Source organism: Tupaia chinensis, unplaced genomic scaffold (genome assembly GCF_000334495.1).
Source record: "Tupaia chinensis unplaced genomic scaffold, TupChi_1.0 Scaffold143992_1, whole genome shotgun sequence".
NCBI lineage: Eukaryota > Metazoa > Chordata > Mammalia > Scandentia > Tupaiidae > Tupaia > Tupaia belangeri.
The window spans coordinates 341,212-346,995 of NW_006203843.1; the positions used below are offsets into that span (position 1 = coordinate 341,212).

A 5,784-nucleotide genomic window follows, 5' to 3' on the forward strand; every position below is an offset into this window, starting at 1 on the left:
ACCCAGCTGGCCTAATTGTATTTACATTAATCAGTCATCTGTAATTTTTCTTTCTCCTTCTCTACTCCCTCATTCTCACTTTAAAATGCCAATCACTTCTGTAAAAATCAGAAGGAAGCTCAGCTCTTTTCCCTACTGTCAGTAGTTAATTCTATGTTCATCACTCTGCTTTAACTAATACCTAGTTTTATATCTTTGACACTCCTTAGATTTCTGGCCCCAATCCCAGAGGTCCTGTTCCTAGAGGTCTGGGATGAGGTCTGAGAATTTACATTTCTAACATTTTGCAGATGATACTGACGTGCTGGGGGAGAATCCCTGTTCTTTCTGATCAATTATGGTCCCCATTCAACAGATTGGATTTCCTTGAGAGAATTAAATTTTTTTCACCTGTTCACAATAAAAAGCTCTATTTCTGAATTCAAAATATTACTCAGTATTTGGACAATAAGGCTTCTGACATTAAAAGTTCTATGAGAGGGACCAGCAGATGGTATAATGGTTACATCGCTGGACTCCCACGTAATTGACTGCAGTTCAATTTCCAGACCTGGTCCCAGACGCTGGACGTGTGTACACACATGCCCAAAATCCTGAGAATGGTGGAGAAGGGATTGTGGTGTGGTTATCCCCTCTGGGGGAGGGGGGGTGTGATTTCTTGCTTTCCATCTCTCTGTCTCTCTGGCGAGTGTATGCGCCCTATAGCAAAAATCTCTAAAAAATGTTCTACGGGGAAAACAAAGATATACTCAATTTTGCTTCAATATCAAATTAAATAGAGCAACTTAAAGATTCAGTAAGAACATAAGTTAGTCTTATTCAAGAATTGCTTCCAAAATTTAACTTTTTAGCTTATTTTCAGGAGAAACTGTATTATCAATGCAAATCTTCTATAGCTTAACTTTTAGAGGAAATAAATGGAAAATAAAACCCACAGCATGATGGTTGTTTATGTTTTTCTTCCTGAGCACGAGGTAAAGAAGTGCTATTGGGAACCAGCAGTTAGCGTGATGGCTATGACGCTGGTAGTCGACTGCGGTTCACGTCCCGGACCTAGTGGCTTAAAACTCACGCCAGGTGCGTGTGCATGCGTGCCCAAGATCCCGAGAGGAGACTGGAGGAGAAGGGATTGCGGCGTGACCATCCCCTCTGGGGGGTGATTTCTCGCTTTCTGTCTCTCTGTCTCTCTCTGTCTGGTGAGCGCATGCGCCCTATAGCGAAAAATCTCTCAAAAAAAAAAAAAAAAGAAGTGCTATTGCCCTCTTATATGCTTCTCTGTTTCAACAAATGATTCAAATGGCCCTGTAGATTTGATGACTGTTCAACATTCTTCTGAATCGCTTCTTGTTGGCATTGGAAGATGTATTGTTATTATTGCTATTTTCCTTAAACTGTCTTCCAAGTACAAGATGGCATCTTTTGTAGTACCACGTTTCAAGCTGCCTGACCTTGCAGTTCAGAGCTCTGGGAGCTCTTTGCACCTGCCTGGTGAGAGTGATCCTGTCAGTACCTCAGGTGTTTACCTTCTCCATGAGAAACCCCTTCATGGACTGTCCAAATTGTGCTTGTAAGTAAGTTGCTATCATTTCAACTAGCAAATCAAGAATTCAAATCTTGGGAACCAGCAGTTAGTGTAATGGCTATGTCGCTGGACTCCCACGCAGTCAACCGCGGTTTGCGTCCCAGACCCAGTGGCTTAAAACTCACGCCAGGCGCGTGTGCGCGCGTGCCCAAGATCCCAAAAGGAGAATGGAGGAGAAGGGATTGGGGTGTGACCATCCCCCCTGGGGGGTGATTTCTCACTTTCTAATAAGAAGAAAAATAATTCAAATCTTAAAACCTTATACCTGTGGTTTCATTTGAGGAGACATAAGATGCTAATGATGAATGCCAAAATTCTAGTCATTTGGCTCTTTGAATTTTCAGTTCTGCTAAAGGGAACAGCCTGTATCATCCTGTTGCCCTTTCTGTTTCTTAGCATGCTACCTATGGACTTGACTCATTATCACTGGGATTTTGCTCAAAGTCTCTGGTTCAAAGCTCTGATAAGAAATAATAGCTGATTTAAATGCTGTAAAGCCTTTCTTTTTTTTTTTCTTTACAAAGACACATATAACAAAGAAATGTTAAACATTGTAAAGATATATGTGAATAAATGCAATATAAAAATATAAAATTAAAAAGACATATAAAATTTTTAAAATGTATTGTTTTCATGAGAGTGACAGAAAAGCACTCTCAACAGAGTCCCACACCACATCTCCTACCCCTACTCCCAACCTTCCCAACCAGCATTGTGGGAACATGTGCCTAGGGTGTGAAGGTTGACCAGAAACTAAATTTGATATCTCCCATATGGGTCCGTCCGGTCTCTCTCTCTTTTTAAAAAAAATCTCTGGTGAGCATATGAGCAAACGAAAGGGAGAAAGCAACCTCCCACCTGGGGCACGATCAAGCCACAATCTCTTGTCCTTCATTTCTCCATCTTTTTGGGATTTGGGGCACATATGCACACATACACCATGTTTCTCAAGCTGCCAGGTCCAGGACTTGAACTGCATGGTCAGCTATATGGGATTCAGTATCTCTTGAACAATGTGCTCCTGTTGTGCCATGGATCTGGCCCTATTAAGTCTTTCTTTCCTGATCTGCCATGGAAATGTTACACTTGTTCCTTTCTTTGCATTCCAGTTAGATGCTTTTACAGAAGTAGACATCATCACATTGAGGGAAGTTGGAGAACAAGGAGTACTTAGAAAGTGCATACACAAGGAGACTTTGAAATTTATAGAGCCCCAATGCTGTCTGTGGCTTAGTGGTTAAGGGAGCTAGATCCCAGACAGCTGACCATGGTTGGAGTCCTGGCCCTGGTGGCTTGAAAAAAATGGCTGGTGTCTGTATGCCTGAGTGCTCCAAATCCCAACAGAATGGAGAAATAGAGAATGGACTGCAGCATGACCATGCCCCATTGGCAGGGGGTGCTTTGTTCTTCTTCCTGTGTCTCTCTCTCTGGAGAGCACATGTGCCCTATGGCAATTTAAAAAATTGACAGAAAAATGGAAATACAGTATGAGTTTATTTTGGTGCAAAATTTTTGAAATCCCTGCATAGATTTTTCATAATAAGCATTTTTTTGGAGAGGTTTTTGCTATAGGGCATGTGCACTCACCAGAAAAAGAGAGATAGAAAGCAAGAAATCACACACACACACCCCAGGGGGGATGGCCATGCTGCAATCTCTTCTCTTCAGTTCTCCTCTTGGGATCTTGGGTATGCACACACACACGCCTGGCGTGAATTTAAGCCACCGGGTCCAGGACTCAAACTGTGATTGACTACGTGGGAGTCCAGCAACTGCTGGTCCCCTGAAATAAGCATTTTTAAATGAACTTTCTGAAGACTCCTCATACAGATCATCTCAGACTCCTCATACAGATCATCTCATTTCAATCACCTAGATGCCAATTTCATAATCAGTGAAACCTTTAAAGTGAGACTGAGAATTTTGCTATAGGTTAGACAGGTCCATAAATATCTGACCCTCAACAATTGCAGATCTCTTGATATGAGCAAAAGAGTGGCTCTGTTTTTAGACCAAAGAGCAAAAAGCAACTGCTTCACTACCAAATAACACAGATTGCCAGCTTCCTTCCCAAGAACTGATGCAGAAAATCTCTGATCTCTGTCAGTTCCACATTTTAGGGTCTAATTTACCATGCTATTTTTTAAAAAATAAAGAAAAAAGAAACAGTGTGACTATATTTATTGTGCCTGGGAGACAAGGGGGGAAGAAACCTCAGTAGGAGGATGGTTGGAGAAAGTCTGAAGTCCCTGGTAAAAAGCAGGATGCTCTCTGCTGTACGCATCACAGGATAAAAGGCGACTCTTGATAGTCATTCCCTTTGTTTTTCCCCTGGGCTTCTTGAGCATCTTGAAGTTCTTCAAATGATATCATATAATATAGCATAAGCATTACAGATCTCCATGACCATCAGCCGGTATTCTGCCTCACCCAGCTTATGTATGGGCTGTCAACAATCACCCGCATGGGGCTGCTTGGCTGCTTCAGCAACGATATCACCATTCTGAGAGAAACATTTGGAGATTTGAGTGTGGTAGCCTTCCAACTTGGTTTGAAAGGTGGTCATCAACTCAAACACCTTATACTCTTTAGCTACTTCCAAATTGTTACCATCTTCAATCCAGGTATCTGCAGCTGCAACCAGGTAGTGACCAAGTTGAACTGCTCAATGACATCCTAGATCTCAGGCTTCAAGCCCTGTAGGAGGACCGCGATCTTCTCATTGCAGTTCATTGGGCCAAAAGATGAACCTTTGTCTTCATTGTCTCCTTTTTTCTTTTCATCCTTGTCTTTCTTCTCCTGCTGTTTCTTCTGCTCCTTCTCTTTCTCCTTGACTGGATCAGGCACTGGGATATCCAATATGGCCTTCAGATTGCTCAGGTTGGCTTCATTAACTGCTGACTCCTTTAAAAATGCATCCAACTCAGAAATCTTCTCGGGGAAAGCTTCTGAGCAGGTCCTCTGTCTTGGTACACAGATATTCATGAAACACATCCACCTTGGCTTGGGCTTCAGGCTGAACCCTGAGTGTGACAATGGCCAGGGAGTGGGACACTAGCACCATACAAGGAGCAAGGAGTGAGCACCAGGAAAGGAAAGCAAAAGTAGCTCTGGCAACTTACATAGCCTTCCTTGCTGTGAGTGGAGGGACTCTACACTCCATTTTTGATACCAGTTTTATGATTAGTTAACATTCTTTGATGATAAGTAGTTTCTAACCCAACTCTATCATAAACAAAAATAGCAATAGTAAGGATATGGGGCTGTCTCAGATAAACTAAGGATAGAATGTCCCAAGAATGATCTGAAACCTGGGACTTGGATATAATAAAGACTCTTATCTCCCATCTCTGCTCTTTTCTAAGAGTCTGAATTTTTCTTCTCCTTCTGGGGAGTGGCATCTTTTATGTCCCTTTGGTGGGAAAATTGACTGCTGATGTCTTCTAAACTTTACACTTAGAGAAAAGCTGATAATTATGGTCCAATTGCAGATTTTTAGGGAATGAGATGCTGCTCTACCCAGACTGGATTAGGTGTCCACATTTTTCAATAAGCTATGATTATAGGAATATGGCAGTTTTTGCTAACCCTATAAATAGGGGAAAGAGAGCATCAATTCCCAGGAAAGGGGGTCTGGGCAAACAATCCAATTGGTATCCATTATATTAAAAAAAAACTTTATTCCTTCCATCTTTCATCCCTTCAAGCCACTGACCTCTCCTTTCACAGTTTATTTTCAAGAGCTTCCCATGTGCACTGCCTCATCATCTACTTGTCTTTTGCCAGTCTGGTTTATTCTGCCTTCATTATTCATTTATGATAAATTGCTTTATGGAACTTTTTTACTTTTGCATTTTAATAGACTGTTCTCAACCTTCGTCTCAATCACTCTTAGGTTTTACACTTTTACTTGCCACCTTCCAATAAGTTTGAGGCCAGATCTAATTACTCACATAAGATCTTTTTCTGGAGACCAGCAGTTAGCATAATGGCTATGTCGCTGGACTCCCATGTAGTCAACCGTGGTTCGCGTCCCGGACCCGGTGGCTTAAAACTCACGCTGGGCACGTGTGTGTGCGTGCCCAAGATCCCGAGAGGAGAACGGAGGAGAAGGGATTGCAGTGTGGCCATGTGGCCATCCCCCCTGGGGGCTGATTTCTCACTTTCTGTCTCTCTGTCTCTCTCTGTCTGTCTGGCGAGCA

The 5,784-nt window shown here is 42.3% G+C and overlaps 2 pseudogenes; both read right to left on the reverse strand.

Moving 5' to 3' along the window:
• Positions 1-1,263: 1,263 nt before the first annotated feature.
• Positions 1,264-1,586, reverse strand: LOC102492550 (BLOC-1-related complex subunit 7 pseudogene; annotated as a pseudogene).
• Positions 1,587-3,748: 2,162 nt separating this feature from the next.
• Positions 3,749-5,589, reverse strand: LOC102492967 (proteasome activator complex subunit 1 pseudogene; annotated as a pseudogene).
• Positions 5,590-5,784: the final 195 nt, after the last annotated feature.